General features: G+C 41.3%; 1 protein-coding gene across 1 annotated transcript in view; it reads right to left on the bottom strand.

The window, feature by feature from the left end:
* LOC105490484 (transient receptor potential cation channel subfamily C member 5) overlaps positions 1 to 21,601 on the bottom strand; it is a 327,334-nt gene that overhangs the window by 229,706 nt on the left and 76,027 nt on the right. The gene's annotated exons all lie outside the window — the stretch shown is intronic.

Raw genomic sequence — 21,601 nt, 5'->3', positions numbered from 1 at the left:
TTGGTGAGTGGGAGTTCATGTTGCTGAGCCTATCTATCACCTCCATCATTGCCATCATGACCATTTTCTTCATAAACCCATTGGTGATGACAGAAGTGGATGAGGAAGGAGCCTGACTACTATCTATAGAACACATCATCCTGTCCACTTGATTATTAAAATCTTCCTCTGCTGTGTTAACCCTTTAGTGAGCATTTACACGGGGCACAAAATCTTCACTTTTTTGCCCATTCGGAGAGGTCTATCCATGTATTTCTTTCCCAACTTTCGCTGTCATAAATTTTCTAATCATGTTCCTTTCAAGTCCCTGACCATCCAGTCAAACCATTGGCTACGGCTCATGAATCAGTATATAATCTCATGTCCAGCCATTTCTCCTTTCAAGTTAGTGAACAACTAGGTACACTACTTAACATTCTGCCCACTGAGAGGATTTTCCTTCACCACTCCCCTTAAGGGACATCCTAAAATGAACTGTAATGTGGCAGCTGTTTACTCTTGGGTGGTTCCTGTATATTGTGTCAAACTATCTGTAAACCAGGCCTGAGTCTTCCCTTCCTGTGTCAACTGATAATAGAGAACTCCTCATAAGGCCATAGGTATAGGCTGAGAGACAGAAGTCGGTGTAGCAGAAGACGGAACCATGGATATTTGGGCCACTTCTTCATTTAACTTACATGTGCCCTCAGAACTTACTCAGGCCTGACCATGTATATACCACTTTTATTTGATGATGAAGTGACCTCAACTTTATAGCTTGGTGTATCAGAAAACACCAATTTCATGAGATGCAGCTCAGGTTGCATGGTAACTTTCTGTCCCATGTTCAAGCATTCAGTCTCTACTAAGGCCCAGTAGTAGGCTAAGAGCTGTTTCTCAAAAGGGGATTAGTTAACCACAGAGGAAGGCAAAATCCTAAGGGCCTGCGCTGTGATTCACTTACAGGGGGCTGCCAAAGGCACCAAACAACCTCCTTATCTGCCACTGACACTTGAAGCACCATTGGTTTGGCTGGGTGATAGAGCTCAAGCAACGGAGAAGCTCGCACAGCAGCCTGGATCTTATTCTGGGCCCAACTCAAAACTAGCAGGTTTACAGGTCATTTGGTAAATAAGATGGAGTAACACATTCAAATGAGAACTATGTTGTCTTCAAAATCTAAAGAGGTCCACTCGGCACTGTGCTTCTTTGGTTGTAGGAAAGGCCAAATATAGCAACTTATCCTTCACCTTGGGAAGGATATCTTGACAGGCTTCACACCACTGGACTCCAAGAAATTTTACTGAGGTGGAAGGTCCTTGAACTTCTGTCAGATTTATTTCCCACTCTCTGGCACACAAATGTCTTACCAATAAGCCTAGAATCGTTGCTACTTTTTGTTCACTGGGTCCAAGCAGCAGAACATCATCAATGTAATGAATTAGTGTGATATCTTGTGGAAGGGAAAAAGTGATCCAAATCCCTCTGAACTATATTATGACATAGGGGTGAACAGTTGATATACTCTGAGGTTGAACCATGAAGTTGTATTGCTGGTCTTGCCAGATGAAAGCGAACTGCTTCTGGTGGGCCTTATGTACAGGGATGGAGAAAAAGACATATGCCAGACTAATACCTTTATACCATGTATATATCAATCTCCATAAAGCAGATTTGTAAATACAAATTAAGAGAGAATTGGATAAAGAAAATGTGATGCTTTCATACAATGGAATATTGAGCTGCAGTTAAAAAGACTGATCTAGATATCAAAACAATGATGAATGAAGAAAGCAAGATGCATACTGTATGATACCTTTGAAACAAATTAAAACACACAAAATAATACTACATATTTTCACATATGTAGAAGTATCAAAATGATCTGTAAGAAAATTCGGAAACCAATAACGCATTTTACCTTTGGGGCAAAAATGAAGGCACAAGAAGCTTTCTTGGATTGGGAAAGCTTTGCCAACTTTATCTGTAGCATTCTATTCCGAAATAAAAATATTTTTTATCTAGTTTTCTCAAATCAAGAACATTCTATTTTTTAAAAAGGGGACAGTTAGACTAAGTAGTCTCCAAGGTTCCTTTGAACTCTAAAATTCTACGGCTATGCGGCCGGGTGTGGGGGCTCATGCCTGTAATCCCAGCACTTTGGAATGCCAAGGTGGATAGATTGTTTGAGGTCAGGAGTTCGAGACCAGCCTGACCAACATGGTGAAACATTTTCTCTACTAAAAATACAAAAATTAGCCAGGCATGGTGACAGGCACCTGTAATCCCAGATACTTGGGAGGCTGAAGCAGGATAATCGCTTGAACCCAGGAAGCGGAGGTTGCAGTGAGCCGAGATCACACCACTGCACTCCAGCCTGGGTGACAGAGTGAGACTCCGTCTCAAAAATAATAATGATAATTCTATGGCTTTAAGATGCAAGGAGAAATTCAGTAGTGAAAGGTTGCAACAGTATCTCAAAATTCTCTTGAGATGGAGCTACACACTTCTCTGGGATAAATAAATGACATTAAAATGGCCCCAAGACAGGGAGATAAAGAAGATCATCTCCAGGATCCCACTTTGGGTAAATTTTCTCTTGGGAGATCAGAGCAGACCAACTTTATTTCAACCCTGTGTGTCTACAAAAACAAGCAAAGATGTTCTCTTCAGCTCTCTTAAACGAATGATTGCTTTCTGGGCTCCTGCATGAGCTACGTCTGGGCATCAGTGGAGGATCAGAAGTGCTTGGTTACCAGATGGCCTACTACAGAGAGATGGAATTGTCTGGGATATTTCTCACCATGGCATACTTCCACCTTTTGACAGAAAAATCAAGGAAAAATGTTTTCTCTGCAGAAATTCCTCCTGCAACTTACTTTTTTTTTTTTTTGCTAACTGCTACTGCTAGTAGAAACTGCTCTAAGCAGAATTGCTTTCTCTTTGATGGGTAGACAAGGGCTTGTCTGAAATTAAAAGACCCAGACATCTGATTGCCACTGAATGTGGTAAAAGAGACAGAAAAATTAATCAGAAACTACTCTTTTACTCTCACCAGTTGTCTGTCTCTTTCCTCTTTCCTTCCTTGTGTCTCTATCTCTTCTAGTTCAGCAATGCAGGGCTGTTAGAGACCTTCAGTCCTGGAGATGCTCCCTTTCCGCTCTATACCAATTGCATTTGTTATACTCATTCCTGCCTCTAACACAGTGGTCATGCCAGTGGCTAGATGCATTTGGAATTCTTTCCCGTTTTCCTCTGGGCCTACATCTAGCGCCTCCTTCAAGAAGCCTTCCCTGACCACCTCAGTACACAGTGACTGCTCTTTTCCCTGTACTCTTATGACTTATTAGCTGAACCATATAGATTAACCTCTCATCATTTAGATAATGTTAACCTTGTTTCTCTATCATCCTATTTCATAAACGGGGCTGATATTTAGATGAATGGGTGACAGTGGTCAAAGGCAATGGTCCATCAAGGCTCAGATGTTCATACAATCCTTCTTCATCACCATTTTTTTCTCCCACTTAGAGTGCAAATGTTAGGTTAATGTTTCGGCGGAGGACACCATGAGCAAATGAGCAAAGTTAACAGATGAATCAATTTAATAAAGGAAAGCCCTTTAGGGCTCCTGCCCATCATTTTCTAAAAACCTGGCAGCAATCTATCACATTTAGGTCTATTCATCAAATAAATAATTTGATAGGTTTTTTTAAAGAAATGAATTTAGCTGCTGACTGGCTATGCTACCTTTGTCATAGCCTGGAAATCTCTCTACTGGGTAATATAGAGATTCTTTAAAAGCTTATAAATACCAAGCCCATTTTTCCTAATACGCAGGAGCCCAAAAAGATCCCTAGGGTTTCAGGATATCTAATAAATAATCTACATCTTTTGTTTCTGAAAAGAAGAAATCAATCAGCCCAGCTGGCTTCTTATATTAGCTTTCTAACTCAGAGAGAATTTATCATCACTCTTATTACTGTACTCAGCTTGGATGTCAGTCTCAAGTTAGGGTTCAGCACTGAGAATCACAAGTCACAGATCAGCTAACTGTGACAGTAATCAAATGAATCCAGTATATGAGGGATAGAGCTGGTATGATCATTTGGCAAGTAGAGTTTCTCCCAAGTTACTATCTTGCACACTCAAGAAAATAATTTGTGCTTGGGCACAGGCTAAGACCAGAAAATGGTGGGAAGGAGGGCTTACAAAAGCATGGAAACTTTTGAAGGTGATGGATATTTCTATTTATCTTGATGGTGATGATGGTTTCAAGGTGCATACATATGTCAAAATGTATTAAGTTGTAAAGTTGTACACTTTAAATATTTTTACTGCATTTCAGTTATATCTCAAGAAAGCTGCTTTAAGAAGAATTTGAAGATACACATTTTTAAAAATTGCATTTACTTATTGAGACAAATTATCATATGGCATAATTTCTACCCTAACCCCAGGGGCTAAGAAAACTGACCGTGGAGTTAGACAGACCTATGGCTGTCATTTACTAGCTGAATGACTTTCAGGTTTTTATCCACTTTAAATCTTATTCTTCCATCTGAAATATGGGAATTGTTTTTTTTTTAAATAATAATAATAATTATTATTATTTTGAGACTGAGTCTGGCTCTGTTGCCCAGGCAGGAGTGCAGTGGCACGATCTCGGCTCACTGTTACCTCTGACTCCTGGGCTCAGGCAATTCTCCTGCCTCAGCCTCCTGAGTAGCTGGGATTACAGGCACCTGCCACCACCCTCAGCTAATTTTTGTATTTTTAGTACAGATAGGGTTTCTTTCACCATGTTGGCCAGGCTTGTCTCAAACTCTTGACCTCAAGTGATCCACCCACCTTGGCCAAAGTGCTGGGATTACAGGTGTGTGCCCAGCCTTTAAAATTATTATTATTATTATTATACTTTAAGTTCTAGGGTACAAGTGCACAACGTGCAGGTTTGATACATAGGTATACATGTACCATGTTGGTTTGCTGTACCCATCAACTCATCATTTACATTAGGTATTTCTCCTAACGCTATCCCTCCCTCAGCCCCCCACTCCCCAACAGGCCCCACTGTGTGACGTTCCATGTCCTGTGTCCAAGTGATCTCATTGTTCAGTTCCTGTCTATGAGTGAGAAAATGCGGTGTTTGGTTTTCTGTCCTTCTGATAGTTTGCTGAGAATGATGGTTTCTAGCTTCATCCATGTCCCTGCAAAGGACATGAACTCATCCTTCTTTATGGCTGCATAGTATTCCATGGTATATATGTGCCACATTTTCTTAATCCAGTCTATCATTGATGGACATTTGGGTTGGCTCCAAGTCTTTGCTACTGTGAATAGTGCCACAATAAACATACATGTGCATGTGTCTTTATAGCAGCATGATTTATAATCCTTTGGGTATATACCCAGTAATGGGATGGCTGGGTCAAATGGTATTTCTAGTTCTAGATCATTGAGGAATCGCCACACTATCTTCCACAATGGTTGAACCAATTTACAGTCCCACCAACAGTGTAAAAGTGTTCCTATTTCTCCACATCCTCTCCAGCATCTGTGGTTTCCTGACTTTTTAATGATTGCCATTCCAACTGGCGTGAGATGGTATCTCATTGTGGTTTTGATTTGCTTTTCTCTGATGACCAGTGATGATGAGCATTTTTTCATGTGTCTGTTGGCTGCATAGAGGTCTTCTTTTAAGAAGTGTCTGTTCATAGCCTTTGCCCAGTTTTTGATGGGGTTGTTTGTTTTTTTATTGTAAATTTGTTTGAGTTCTTTGTAGATTCTGGACATTAGCCCTTTGTCAGATGGGTAGATTGCAAATTTTTTCTCCCATTCTGTGGCGTGCCTGTTCACTCTGATAGTAGTTTATTTTGCTGTGCAGAAGCTCTTTAGTTTAATTAGATCGCATTTGTCTATTTTGGCTTTTGTTGCCATTGCTTTTGGTATTTTAGACATGAAGTCCTTGCCCATGCCTATGTCCTGAATGGTATTGTCTAGATTTTCTTCAAGGATTTTTATGGTTTTAGGTCTAACATTTAAATCTTTAATCCATCTTGAATTAATTATTATATAAATTATAAGGAAGGGATCCAGTTTCAGCTTTCTACATATGGCTAGCCAGTTTTCCCAGCACCATATATTAAATAGGGAATCCTTTCCCCATTTCTTGTTTCTCTCAGGTTTGTCAAAGATCAGATGGTTGTAGATGTGTGGTATTATTTCTGAGGCCTCTGTCCTGTTCCATTGGTCTATATCTCTGTTTCGGTACCAGTACCATGCTGTTTTGGTTACTGTAGCCTTGTAGTATAGTTTGAAGTCAGGTAGCGTGATGCCTCCAGCTTTGTTCTTTTTGCTTAGGATTGTCTTGGCAATGCGGGCTCTTTTTTGGTTCCATACGAACTTTAAAGTAGTTTTTTCCAATTCTGTGAAGAAAGTCATTGATAGCGTGATGGGGGTGGCATTGAATCTATAAATTACTTTGGGCAGTAAGGCCATTTTCACGATATTGATTCTTCCTATCCATGAGCATGGAATATTTTTCCATTTGTTTGTGTCTTCTTTTATTTCATGGAGCAGTGGTTTGTGGCTCTCCTTGAAGAGGTCCTTCACATCCCTTGTACATTGGATTCCTAGGTATTTTATTCTCTTTGTAGCAACTGTAAATGGGAATTCACTCATGATTTGGCTCTCTGTTTGTCTGTTAATGGTGTATAGGAATGCTTGTGATTTTTGCACACTGAATTTGTATGCTGAGACTTTGCTGAAGTTGCTTATCAGCTTAAGGAGATTTTGGGCTGAGATGATGGGTTTTTCTAAATACACAATCATATCATCTGCAAACAGGGACAATTTGACTTCCTCATTTCCTAATCGAGTACCCTTTATTTCTTTCTTTTGCCTGATTGCCCTGTCCAGAAATTCCAACACTATGTTGAATAGGAGTGGTGAGAGAGGGCATCATCGTCTTGTGCTGGTTTTCAAAGAGACTGCTTCCAGTTTTTGCCCATTCAGTATGATATTGGCTGTGGGTTTGTCATAAATAGGTCTTATTATTTTGAGATATGTTCCATCAATACCCAGTTTATGGAGAGTTTTTAGCATTAGGGGCTGTCAAATTTTGTCAAAGGTCTTTTCTGCATTTATTGAGATAATCATGTGGTTTTTGTCGTTGGTTCTGTTTAAGTGATGGATTACGTTTACTGGTTTGCGTATGTAGAACTACCCTTGCATCCCAGGGATGAAGCCGACTTGATCGTGGTGGATAAGCTTTCTGATGTGCTGCTAGATTTGGTTTGACAGTATTTTATTGAGGATTTTCGCATTGATGTTCATCAGGGGTATTGGTCTAAAATTCTCTTTTTTTGTTGTGTCTCTGCCAGTCTTTGGTATCAGGACGATGTTAGCCTCATAAAATGAGTTAGGGAGGATTCCATCTTTTTCTATTGATTGGAATAGTTTCAGAAGAAATGGTACCAGCTCCTCTTTGTACCTCTGGTAGAATACGGCTGTGAATCCGTCTGATCCTGGAGTTTTTTTGGTTGGTAGGCTATTAATTATTGCCTCAATTTCAGAGCCTGTTATTGGTCTATTCAGAGATTCAACTTCTTACTGGTTTAGTCTTGGGAGGGTGTATGTGTCCAGGAATTTATCCATTTCTTCTAGATTTTCTAGTTTATTTGCATAGAGGTGTTTATAGTATTCTCTGATGGTAGTTTGTATAGTATTCTCTGATCGTAGTTTGTATAGTATTCTCTGATGGTAGTTTGTGGGGTCAGTGGTGATATCCCCTTTATCATTTTTTATTGCATCTATTTGATTCTTCTCTCTTTTCTTCTTTATTAGTCTTGCTAGCCATCTATCAATTTTGTTGATCTTTTCAACAAACCAGTTTCTGGATTCATTGGTTTTTTGAAGGATTTTTTGTGTCTCTGTCTCTTTCAGTTCTGCTCTGATCTTAATTATTTCTTGCCTTCTGCTAGCTTTTGAATTTGTTTGCTTTTCTTTCTAGAGTTCTTTTAATTGTGATGTTAGGATGTCCATTTTATTTCTTTCCTGCTTTCTCTTGTGGGCATTTAATGCTATAAATTTACCTCTACACACTGCTTTAAATATGTCCCAGAAATTCTGGTACGTTGTGTCTTTGTTCTCATTGGTTTCAAAGAACATCTTGATTTCTGCCTTCATTTTATTATGTACCCAGTAGTCATTCAAGAGCAGGTTGTTCAGTTTCCATGTAGTTGAGCGGTTTTGAGTGAGTTTCTTAATCCTGAGTTCTAATTTGATTGCACTGTGATCTGAGAGACAATTTGTTGTGATTTCTGTTCTTTTACATTTGCTGAGGAGTGCTTTACTTCCAATTATGTGGTCAATTTTAGAATAAGTGCAATGTGGTGCTGAGAAGAATGTATAGTCTGTTGATTTGGGGTGGAGAGTTCTGTAGATGTCTATTAGGTCGCTTGTTGCAGAACTGGGTTCAGGCCCTGGATATCCTTGTTAACCTTTTGTCTCATTGATCTGTCTAATATTGACAGTGGGGTGTTAAAGTCTCCCATTATTATTGTGTGGGAGTCTAAGTCTCTTTGTAGGTCTCTAAGGACTTGCCTTATGAATCTGGGTGCTCCTGTATTGGGTGCATATATATTTAGGATAGTTAGCTCTTCTTGTTGAATTGATCCCTTTACCATTATGTAATGGCCTTCTTTGTCTCTTTTGATCTTTGTTGGTTTAAAGTCTATTGTATCAGAGACAATGATTGCAACCCCTGCTTTTTTTTTTTTTTCCATTTGCTTGGTAGATCTTCCTCCATCCCTTTATTTTGAGCCTATGTGCATCTTTGCACGTGAGATGGGTCTCCTGAATACAGCACACTGATGGGTCTTGACTCTTTATCCAATTTGCCAGTCTGTGTCTTTTAATTGGGACATTTAGCCCATTTACATTTAAGGTTAATATTGTTATGTGTGAATTTGATCCTGTCATGATGATTTTAGCTGGTTATTTTGCCCATTAATTGATGCAGTTTCTTGATAGCATTGATGGTCTTTACAATTTGGCATGTTTTTGCAGTGGCTGGTACTGGTTGTTTCTTTCTATGTTTAGTGCTTCCTTCATGAGCTCTTGTAAGGCAGGCCTGGTGGTGGCAAAACTCTGTCAGCATTTGCTTGTCTGTAAAGGTCTTTTTTTCTCCTTCTCATGAAGCTTAGTTTGGCTGGATATGAAATTCCGGGTTGAAAATTCTTTTCTTTAAGAATGTTGAATATTGGCCCCCATTCTCTTCTGACTTGTAGAGTTTCTGTCAAGAGATCTGATGTTAGTCTGGTGGGCTTCCCGTTGTGGGTAACTTGACCTTTCTCTCTGGCTGCCCTTCCCACTTTTCAACCTTGGTGAATGTGACAATTGTATGTCTTGGGGTTGCTCTTCTCGAGGATCTTTGTGGTGTTCTCTGTATTTCCTGAATTTGAATGTTGGCCTGCCTTGCTAGGTTGGGGAAGTTCTCCTGGATAATATCCTGAAGAGTGTTTGCCAACTTGGTTCCATTCTTCCTATCACTTTCAGGTACACCAGTCAAACATAGATTTGGTCTTTTCACATAGTCCCATATTTCTTGGAGGCTTTGTTCATTTCTTTTTACTCTTTTTTCTCTAACCTTGTCTTCTTGTTTTATTTCATTAATTTGATCTTCAATCACTGATACCCCTTCTTCCACTTGATTGAATCGGCTATTGAAGCTTGTGCATGCGTCACGAAGTTCTTGTGCCATGGTTTTCAGCTCCATCAGGTCCTTTAAGGTCTTCTCTAGACTGTTTATTCTAGTTAGTCATTCGTCTAATCTTTTTTCAAGGTTTTTAGCTTCCTTGCAGTGTGTTCGAATATCCTCCTTTAGCTCGGAGAAGTTTGTTATTACAGACCTTCTGAAGCCTACTTCTGTCAACTGGTGAAAGTCATTCTCCGTCCAGCTTTGTTTCATTGCTGGCAAGGAGCTGCGATCCTTTGAAGGAGAAGAGGCACTCTGGTTTTTAGAATTTTCAGCTTTTCTGCACTGGTTTCTCCCCATCTTTGTGGTTTTATCTACCTTTGGTCTTTGATGTTGGTGACCTCAGATTCAAATGCAGAAATCACCCATCTTCTGTGTTGATCATGCTTGGCACTGCAGACCAGAGCTGCTCCTATTCAGCCATCTAAAATTATTTTTAATTTTTAATTGATACATAATAGTTGGACATATTTATTTATATTTATATTTATGGGGTACATGTGATATTTTGATATATGCATACAATATCTAATAATAAAATCAGGGTAATTGGGATATCTACCACCTCAAACTTTTAACATTTCTTTGTGTTGGGAATGCTTTACATATTCCCTTCCAGCTATTTAAAAATACACAGTCATACTTCAGTATACACGAGGGGCTGGTTCCTAGACCCTTGTATTCCAAATTCCAAGCATCCTCCAGTCTGCAGTCAGCCCTGCCAAACCCACAGATACATAAAGTCAGCCTTCTGTATCCACGGATTCTCAAATACTGTACAGTTGACTCATGAACAACATGAGTTTGAACTGCATGGGTCCACTTATACACACATGTTTTTTCCAACCAATCATCAGAAATACAGTAGTCACGGGATACAAAACCTGCACTTTTTAAATATGGGGTTCCACAGGGCCAGATTCCAGACTTCAGCGTGTGTGGATTTTGGTACACGTGAGCCACTCCCCATGTGTACCAAGGGATGAACGTATGTTCAGTCTGAGTTTGGTTGGAAAACAATCAAGGGTTAATTGTACAATGAATTGTTAATTACGTATAGTCTCCTGACAGTGCTATTGAACACTATAAGTTATTTATTTTATTTTATTTTATTTAACTTTAAGTTCTGGGATATATGTGCTGAACATGCAGGTTTGTTACATAGGTATACATGTGCCATGGTGGTTTGCTGCACCTATCAACCCACCATCTAGGTTTTATGCTCCGTATGTCCTAATGCTCTCCTTCCCCTTGCCCCCCACTCCCCGACAGGCCCCAGGGTGTGATGTTCCCCTCCCTGTGTCCATGTGTTCTCATTGTTCAACTCCCACTTATGAGTGAGCACATGCAGGAACACTATAAGTTATTATTCCTTCTATCTAACTGTAGTTTTGTACGTGTTCACCAACCTCTCCTCACACCCTAGTCCCCTCTGCCTTTCTAGCCTCTGGGAAACATCATTCTACTCACTACCTCCATGAGATCAATTTTTTTTTTTTTTTTGCTCCCACATATGAGTGAGAACATGGGATATCTGTCTTTCTGTGCCTGGCTTATTTCACTTAACATAATGCCCTCCAGTTGTATCCATGTTGCTGGAAATGACAGGATTTCATTCTTTTTTATGGCTGAGTAGTATTCCTTTGTGTATATGTACCATATTTTCTTTGTCCATTCATCTGTTGACGAACACTTAGGTTGATTCCATACCTTGACTATTGTGAATGGGGCTGCAGTAAACATGGGAGTGCAGTATCTATTTGATATACTGATTTCCTTTCTTTTTGGTATATACCCAGCAGTGGGACTGCTAAATCATGAAATATGGGGATTATAATTACAGTATCTGGCCGGGCGTGGTGGCTCATGCCTGTAAATCCCAGTACTTTAAGAGGCCAAGGTGGGCAGATCACCTGAGGTCGGGAGTTCGAGACCAGCCTGGCCAACACGGCAAAATCCCGTCTCTACTAAAAATACAAAAATTAGCCGGGCATGGTGGCACACACCTGTAATCCCAGCTACTTGGGCGGCTGAGGCAGGATAATTGCTTCAACCTGGGAAATGGAGGTAAACATCAGCCGAGATTGTGCCACTGCACTCCAGCCTGGGTGACAGAGTAAGGCTCCATCTCAAAGTAATAATAATAATAATAATAATAATAATAAATTTTAAAAGGCAGTTAAAGTATCTGATTCATATTTTTAGAGTTAAATGAGGTAATGCATGGGAAGTGTTTTGCATGGTATAGATGTTTCGGCCAAATTAAATCTTAAAGAAATGGCAGCTATTATTTTACCTGCCACTGTGATATTAATCTTGTCTTGGATGAAAGCATACAGAATCACCAGCAGATTTCTAGAACAGTTTATTACAGTCAATCAGCTACCTTTATTAGACACTCACTTGTGGGCAGATTCCCATAACTAAAACTGCTGGAAAGTAACAAGATAAGCAAATCAGGGCCCCAACCTCAGTGAGCTTATAAAATAAATGGGAGAGATGGAACATATGTTTGAATGAGATTGTACCAAAGCATGTACAGAAATATACAAAGAAGTACAGATTTAAGTATTAGAAATAATTCAAATATAGGCAAGTAGATGATCTGGACAGGGTTCACTGGGGAGCACAGCAGGAGAATTTACCCTCCTGGGGAGCAGCGTGGGCTTTGGAGTCAAACAGATGTGTGTTTGCATCCCACCGCTACCACATTTGAGCTAGGAGAGCCTGGGCATGTCACCAAACCTTTCGGACCCCCAGTTTTATACATGGAAATACTAATATCTTCTTCCTAGGGTTGTTGTGAAGATTAGATGATGTAATACATTGCCATTACTTAGGATAGGGCCTACAACATGGTAAGCATCCAACAGAAATGCAAGCCATTTCTATCAGTATATCTCCAAATCTCTGATTGCCTTATCTCTTTTGTTCCCATGTATTTCTACCACATTTGATGGCAGATTTCTATGAAAGAGTCCTAGGGCGATTTCACTGACCAAAGCCTCCTGATTTGCCTGGCAGTGTGTCAGGGTCTCAGCAAGCCTGATGAATTCTGCCCTTTTGAATGCCACTCAACCATTCTAGTGGATAATCAGAGCTAACACTTACACGGTGCTATGACACAACATTTTTGTGTCAAATAATATTGGACATTTTAGAGAGTACTCACTGGCCCAAATCTTCCTGTGCCCAGGCTACCAATTTATATTCAGAATCAAGCTCTTGTAAATGTCAAGTACATCCTTACAGTTTTTCAGGCCAAAAAACTTTGAGTCATCTAGCAGTTACAGCCCTAGTTTTCACCCAGGTGGTCCAGCTTTACTCCTGTTGTGGGAATACTGTCCTGGTAAGGAAGCAGTAGAATGAAGTGCTTTGAACTCACACTCTCAAACATAATTTCCTGGGTTGGAAACACAGCTTTGCTACTTATCAGCTGTGAGACTCAAGAGACTTAATTACCCTCTCTGTGCTTTAGTTTCTTCATCTGAGAAACGGAGGTAATACCATCCACACATACATTATTAGATTGTAGTGAGAATTAAATGAGTTAAGAATGCAAAGTGCTTAGAACACAAGAAGTGCTCAGAACATGTTATCTATTATTGATTAAAAAGTAAGCTCAGGCAAGGTGCAGGGGCTCATGCCTGTATTCCCAGCACTTTGGGAGGCCGAGGTGGGCAGATCACTTGAGGCTAGGAGTTCGAGACCAGCCTGGCCAACATGGCAAAACCTCATCTCTACTAAAAATAGAAAAAATTAGCCAGGCATGTTGGTGCATGCTTGTAATCCCAGCTGTTCGGGAGGGTGAGACATGAGAATCACTTGAACCTGGGAATCGGAGGTTGCAGTGAGCCAAGATCCTGCCACTGCCCTCCAGCCTGGGCAACAGACCAAGACTCTGACTGAAAACAAAACAAAACAAAACAAAACAAAAAGTAAACTCAAATAAGATGGAGATTTTTGTTTGCTTTGTTCACTGCTATATCCTAAGCACATAAAACAGTACCTGGCACATAGTAGGTGTTCGGTAAATATTTGTTGAATAAAAAACGAACCCTTGATTTCTGTTTCTCTCACACGTCACATTCTACTTTCAAAATATACCTAAGATCCAATCGGTTTTTACTGCCTTCTCTGCTACCATCTGGTCAATAATTTCCATCTCCTTTCACCTGAATTATCACAATAGTATCCTAACTGGCCTGGCTGCTTCTGTCCTTTACACCCTGCAACCTGCTCACACATCAACCCTCCTCCACACATTTTTTCTTCAAACAGTACTGAAAGTGATCTGTTTTAAAAATAAGTTAGATCACACTGCTCCTCTGCTCAAAACCCTCCCATGGCTCCCAGCCTACTCACAGGAATGGACAAAAATTTTCACTAACCTGGTCTTAGCTACCTCTATGACCTCATCTTAGATTACCTTCCCCTTTGCTTATTGGGTTCTAGTCACACTGGAACAGAATCAGCATATTTTTTTTTTTTGCGGCAGGGGGACAGGGTCTCACTATGTTGCCCAGGTTGGTCTCAAACTCCTGAGCTCAAGTGATCCTCCAGACTCAGTCTCCTACTGGGTAGCTGGGACTACAGATCTGGTCCACCACACCCAGCTAGAATCAGCATTTCTTTTATGCACCAAACACATACTCCTGCTCTTCCTTTTTCTCATTCTTTCTTATTGCCTGGACTATGGCATTAAACATACAAACAAACCAACTCCCAAGCTACTGAAAGCTGAAGCAGCCTAATGTCTTGATTTTTAATGCAGAGTTCACTAGAGAGTTGAGGTGTAAGTAGCTCTATCACATGTAGTACCATATTCCAAGACTGTTACGCTCCTCACAGGGTATTTTTCACATTTGCCAAAAATTGTCCAGGTACCCCGCATGTCTTAGAAGCATCAAAAAGTAAATAGACAACATGCTTTAAACGATCTTTCATTTGTTTTAATATATTTAGGATTGGAAGCAAGCAATCAATCAGAATGTCTATGTGTAGAAACTGTAACATAAACATTGTGACCAACCATTGCATTCTAATAAGCTTGAATGCAAACAGAATAATGACAGGGAAGCACCTTTCTACTCTATCTAGTTCCCCCTCCTACCTCGAAGAGTTCAGTAGGAGCCAGTTGTTCTAAGACCTCTAAGAGCAGAGCATGTTAATAACTGCCCCCTCTCCCTAAAGACTTTATTAAGACTAGGGGCTACCTATGTGGGTATTCATTTCTCAGAGAGAGAGAGAGTACCTACAGCTAGCCAAGCATTGGGCTAGGTACTGGGTGTATAACGGTGAGCAAAAACAGATGTGATGCTTGCTTTCTTGGAACCTGTGGTCTTATGTGTGAGGCAAACATTAATCAAATAATTCAAAAAAATTACAGAGTACACAATTATAAACTAAGATAAATATTCTGAAGGAAAGGAATACAGTTCTAAGGAGGTATATACAATAACGAGGAGTGAGTTACGGCCTCCATGAAGCAGTATCACTGAAGCTGAGATTTGAAGGGTCAGTAGGAGTTAAATGATCCATCAGAAAAGACCTGCTTTCCAAGTAGAAAGAACAGCATGTCCAAGGTGCTGTGGAGGACTAAAAACAAGGCCAGGGTGGCTGGAGTACACAGAGCAAGGAAGTGATAGGAGGTGAGGCTAGAGAGTTTGACTGTGGTGTTTCTCAATGCAAGTGCCATTGGCTTTGGGGTGGGACAGGTTTTCATGGGGGTGGGGAGGGCTGGTTTGCATATGCAAGGTTGCAGGAGGTTTAGTGTCCCAGTCCCTGCACATTAAATGCGAACACTGCCCCCCTTGGTATTTATGACAACCAAAATGTCCCCAAACTTCCAAATACTCCCCAGTTAAGAACCACTGAATATGGGAGCATATAAGTCATTTAAGGATTTAGGGTTTTATTCTACAAGCAAGAGGGAAGCAATGAGAAAAAATTTAAACAGAGGGACAAAGTGATTCAATTTATATTCTGAAAAGATCATTCTGGCAACAGTGCAAAAATGGAGGGTTTCCCCAGAGATCCTCACTAACAAGGTTGCTGTTAAAATGCAAGGGCTACCTAGGCAATCTCCCACCAGTTGCTAATAGTAAAGTTTTAATGCATTTGTAATAGCAACTATTTATTGAATGCTTAACATATGTCAGGTTTATTCTTTACATACATTATTTTATTTTATTCCTCATAATTACCCTGCAAGGTATGCATGATAGCCTCATATTACAGATAAAGAAATGTAGCCTCAGAGAAGCTTAGTGATTTTGCAGTGCTATACAGCAGAGAAGTGGTGGATCCACAAATCCACCAGACCTGTTTGACCCCAGAGCCCATGTTGCGCTTAATTAACCACAGACTTTTCTGTATGTTCTGTTGTTATATTATCAACAGAACATCTTAGCAGAGTATGGAGACCGGAGGGCATAAGAGTCTGGCTGGAACACAAGAACCTTTGCTGTGGAGCATTTTGAGCAAGTAGTAACCAGTATAAAAACCTTGAGTGCTTGGAAGTAGGAGGGTGGCAATTAGGAGGTAATAAAGTGAGATAGAAGGATGCTGAAGGCAATCCTGTTCTCCCCTAAAGTTTGCCAAGGGCAGATCCAACTAGGGTGATTTCTTCCTGGAACCTCACTATCAATTTGAAAGAGGCCATTTGGAAACTTGAGGAGAGAGCAGCACAATGTGATATTTTGCCCAGCAGCATCAACATGACTTGAGAATTTGTTAGCAGGTCAAATCTCAGGTCCATGTTAGACCTTCTAAATCAGACACTCTGAGGTGGATCTTAGCAAGTTGTATTTCAGCAAGCCCTCCAGGAAATTCTGAGGCACACTCACATTTGAAAACCACCGCTTTTGGAAAAGTAGTGGGGATATCCTAGGTCAGGGAAACAGTGTGAGCAACATTTCAATGAGACTAATATAGGTGTTGTTTCTGTGGACTGGGAAAGAACCAGGTGTGGCTATAGGGTAGAGTGCATGGGTAGGGATAGCAAAAAATAAACAGGGTCATATTGGGGGTTTCTTGAACTTTGTATTTCAAGTAAGAAGTGACATAGATAGGTTCAAGGAGGAGAACGACATGGACACCAGGAAATTGGTTATGAAGCTACATTTCTCATCTAATCTTGTTCTCTGTCCTGGCCACACATTAGAATCACTTTAGGAGTTTGTCAATGTTACCAGCTCCATGTCATTGCTATCGTGAATTTTACTACAGTGAACATCCACATGCATGTGTCTTTATGATAGAACGATTTCCATTTCTCTGGGTATATACCCAGCAGTCATAAAAAAGGAATGAGATCATGTCCTTTCCAGGGACATGGGTGGAGCTGGAAGCCATTATCCTTAACAGACTGACACAGGAACAGAAAACCAGATACCACATGTTTTCACTTATGAGTGGGAGCTAAATGATGAGAATACATGGACACATAGAGGGAAACAACATATACTGGGGCCTTTTGGAGGGTGGAGGTAGGGAGGGAGAAGATCAGGAAAAATAATGGGTACTAGGCTTAATACCTGGGTGATGAAATAATCTGTATAACAAATCCCTGTGACACAAGTTTGCCTATGTAACAAACCTGTACAAGTACCCCTGAACCTGAACCTAACACTAAAAAATAAATAAATAAATTAAAAACAATGACAACAACAACAACAAGAATCTTACCAACTTCAGGGTCCCTCTCCCAGACATTCAGATTTAATTAGTCTTAGGGGTGGCCCAACATTGGTATGTTTCAGAAGTTCTGCAGGTGAATCTAAAGTGCAGCCAGAGTTGAGGATCCCTGTTCTAACAGAAGTACAAAGCACATCTGTAAATGGATGGGAAGGAACTGGAAGTGACCTTGCTGGGAGCTGTTCTGCTCACCACAGCTGGGGTATAGCAAAGGACCCATGCAAAAAGCTTAAGCTGGGATCCTTAGTCTTTATATAGGGTGAGCCACTTCTGTGACTACCTTGTGAATTACTTCAGCAGCTCAGGATGAACCTTGGCTGCAAATTTGAAATTGACCTGATATGATAGAGGGAACTATCCCAGAGCTGTTTCACGCAGATGCCTGGACAAAGCTCATCCAAAATCTCTATGTATCCCCCAAGACCGACCATGGGTTCCCAGGAGAATGGACAGAACTTGGCAGGGGGAAGGCGGCGGGGGGGTGGGTCAAAGCCTGAATGTCAGTTCCCAGAGCTGCTTCCCTCTGAAACCCTAGTTGGCAAATGTGCTGCTTCCCCTCCATGTCTGCCTCTGCAGCTTCTGCTGGCCTATCAAGTTGCTCCCACACTAGCGGAGAGCAAAAAGAGGGAGGTGGTGAACACAGCTCAACAGCATGCAAATTATAATCATCTCCATCCAGAGGATGGTGGTTGAGAGGTATATAAAAGGGAAGTAGAGCGACATGGCAGGTCACTGTGAGTTACCTGAAATCCAGCCAGCAATATGGCCAATTAGATAGGCATTAGGCATAGTGACTTTTAGAACTACTCAGCTTTGTAACAATTACAACAAATAACAATATTAGTAGCTAATGCTTATTTAGTGTTTACTAGGGGCCAGCCAGACACTATGCTTAGAGACTTATTTCTATTGATTATATCATGTAATTCTTATACTGGCCTTATGAGACAGGTACTGTTGGTATCTCCTTTTTACAGATGAGGAAACTGAGGTTGAGAGAGGCTAGGGAATTTGCCCAAAGCCATACAGCTAACAGGTGTAGAACCAGGTCCCTAAACTGAGTCTGACTCCACAGTGTGAGCTGTTAATCATTCTGCTGAAGTTGTTAATAGTAAACCATCCTCCATTCTGGAATGAGTAGAATTTATATGGGATATATGGAAAATTAGACAGAGGCCAGGTAACAGACGGCCCTGAAGACCAGGCTGCGAGGTTTGGGGTTGATTCTGGAGGCATCAGAGAGCCATTAGATGCATTAGGGCATTATTATTGGCATTAGCAAAAAAAACTCTGGCAATAAACGTTACGTGTAAGATGGGTCCAGATGGGGAGAAACAGGCAGGAGTGGCTACATAATTTGCAGGGCCCAATGCAAAATGAAATTGCAGGGCTCCTTGTTAAAAAAACATATTAGGACTTTCAAGATGTTAACAGCAGAGCATTAAACCAAGTGTGAGTACCTATGAGCCTGCTCAGATAGCATGACTATGAAGCTAGTCCTGAAGATAGGAAGGCAGTCAAGAAGGTATCCAGTATAGGGAGGTGGGGTGGACTGGGAGCGGAGTGGCATACATAAGGTCTAGAACTGGGGTGGTGGTGGTGAGGCTAGGAATAATAGGATAGAAAAGTAGAATCCGTAGGTTTTGATGAACGTTCCTTTCTCTTTCACCTCCCATCTTCAGTGAAAACTCTGAGATTGCGTCTAGATGACTGAATGGAAGGATTGGAAGGGGAGCTAATCTGAAGGAGAAACTGATAAATTTGCTTTGGAAACCTACTCAGTTCCATCTGCATACTTGGTGTTTAGATGAGTATGGATGTTATTATTTCACATGGGATACTGTCCCTTAAGTGACATGGTCTCTTGCTTTGCCATGAAACTATGTTTTGTTTCCACCCTGTGAGAAGAGAGATTTAAGAGATTTATTTAGTTTGTTTCAGGGAGCCAGAGCCAGGCCAAGTAAGTTTTCCTCCAATATGCTTTCTTTGGACTATAAAGGGAGTTCCTACATGGGCTTCAGTTAGGGAGCGCACGACAATCAATGCTCCCTCCCTCCACACCTAAGGGTTTGTGCAGATCCTGAAGATCATTCCAGGTACACTGTGGTAGGCCAGCATAACAGAGTCATTCATTGCCTTGACTTCTAGTCTCCCCTATGTTCTCAGCACTTCCTTGGCCCTGTTCTTTCTAATCCGCCACTTAGGACACAGAGGTACTCTAGGAGCCTTTAAATGGCTCCAAAGCAGATGCCCTTGCTCTCCATCCAGGTCATTCTGACAAAGGGACTGATTGGACCCAGAAGAATCAGGGAGGTTTTAGTCCCAGCGCAGCCTGGCAAGTCTGCTTGTTGACCAGTGGTAGGGTAGTTCCATATTAAAGGACCAGAATGGTGGAGTTTACCAATTATGGGCTAACCATATGGGTGGTAGGGGGAGTTAAGGGGAGAGAAATTTCATCAAACAGCCACCGTACATCCTACTTGCCATTCCCTGTTTCTCTCCTGTCTTGTGAAGTGTCCAGCTATACTCTCAACAGCACCCTACAAAGAAAGTAGCCCTCCACTCCATCCATGGTGAAACCCACCAAACACATGCTCATGGATTAGTTCCTCTGGTGAGAAGAGCCGGGGTTGGACATAAGTGAGGAGATGAGTGCCTTGCTGGAAGATGTGAGTGGCCTTGGCCAACTTCTTCCCTGATCCCCAAGCTGCTAGGTCCTTGATGAGAGATAAAAGATCAATAGACCCTCATGCAGAAATCACCTCCTTTTGCATGAACCCTATTGTATTTTAGAAATGGAGAAGGTGATGGCCGGGTGCAGTGGCTCATGCTTGTAATCCCAGCACTTTGGGAGGCCGAGGCGGGTGTATCATGAGGTCAGGAGATCGAGATCATCCTGGCTAACACAGTGAAACCCTGTCTCTACTAAAAAATACAAAAAAAAAAAAAAAAAAAAAAATAGCCGGGCGTGGTGGCGGGCGCCTGTAGTCCCAGCTACTTGGGAGGCTGAGGCAGGAGAATGGCGTGAACCCAGTAAGCGGAGCTAGGAGTGAGCCAAGATTGCACCACTGCACCGCAGCTTGGGTGACAAAGCGAGACTCTGTCTCAAAAAAAAAAAAAAAAAAAAAAAAAAGAAAAAAAGAAATAGAGAAGGTGACTTTTGAGACAGAGAGAAAGACCCCAATTTTCCACTTTGTAGCTGTGACCTCTGGCCTGCTACTTTTCAGAGCATCAGTCTTTCTAGGCATAACAATACCTACTTAATAACATTGTTATGAAGATTAAATGAGTTAATACATGTAAAACACTAATAACAGTGCCTGGCACGTATCAAATGTTTGATAAATGAGACATTAATCATAATCTTAATCATAATGAGAGAAGCTGAGTCGTTAGAGTGTGTGGGCTGTGCAGTCACAACCAGCTGGGAATCTGGGTTGTAACGGTCTGAGAGGATCTGCCTGTCGCCGCCACAGTCAATAACCCCAGCTTACCCAGCCCATGTGAGGCTTTTCTTGTGCCTTCTGACCTGGATGCTTTGTTGCTGCTTTGTTTTCTCAAATGCTGCCCTAGCGTGGGTGAGCATGGGACAGGCTTCACCGAGGACTGTATCTTTGTCCAAGAAGAGGATAAGTGTGAGTTTGGACACTTGCCTAACCAGGGGCCTTGTTGATTAACCTGGGATCCTCTGCCACTGCAGAAGAGAACCTAGCTGCCATATGTCAGGTTTGAGTTGCGTGTAGTTTATGAAGCAAGACTGGGGGGCCAAACCAGGAAAGAGTAAAGTCTGTTTTCAGTGTAGTCTTATTTCTTCTTGTGGGGTCTTGCTGCTGAGGCACCCAATATTTTCATAAAATCCCTTAGGCTGTTTGTGTATCTTCATCATGATCATCCTCAGGCCTTTCTCTCCTAGGCAGCGTTGACAGCCATAGACCTTTCTTAAACTCTCTTCCTCATCTTCACAACTTGCCTCTTCAGGGACCCAGATTCTCAGAAGTCTGCTTGACTTTGAATGTGATAACACGCTTTGAGCCTGGGTGTTAATGACCGATGATAACTGTACTGTTCCTGCCAAGTTTTATTCATAATTGAGTGAGGACCTTGGATGCCTCAGAAGAGGGAGCACAGCATGAACTCTGATGCAGCAAGGCAAGGGCAAAACAT

Source organism: Macaca nemestrina, chromosome X (genome assembly GCF_043159975.1).
Source record: "Macaca nemestrina isolate mMacNem1 chromosome X, mMacNem.hap1, whole genome shotgun sequence".
Taxonomy (NCBI): domain Eukaryota; kingdom Metazoa; phylum Chordata; class Mammalia; order Primates; family Cercopithecidae; genus Macaca; species Macaca nemestrina.
Note: the sequence above shows the minus strand (reverse complement) of the source record. Positions and strands in the feature narration are given on the sequence as shown.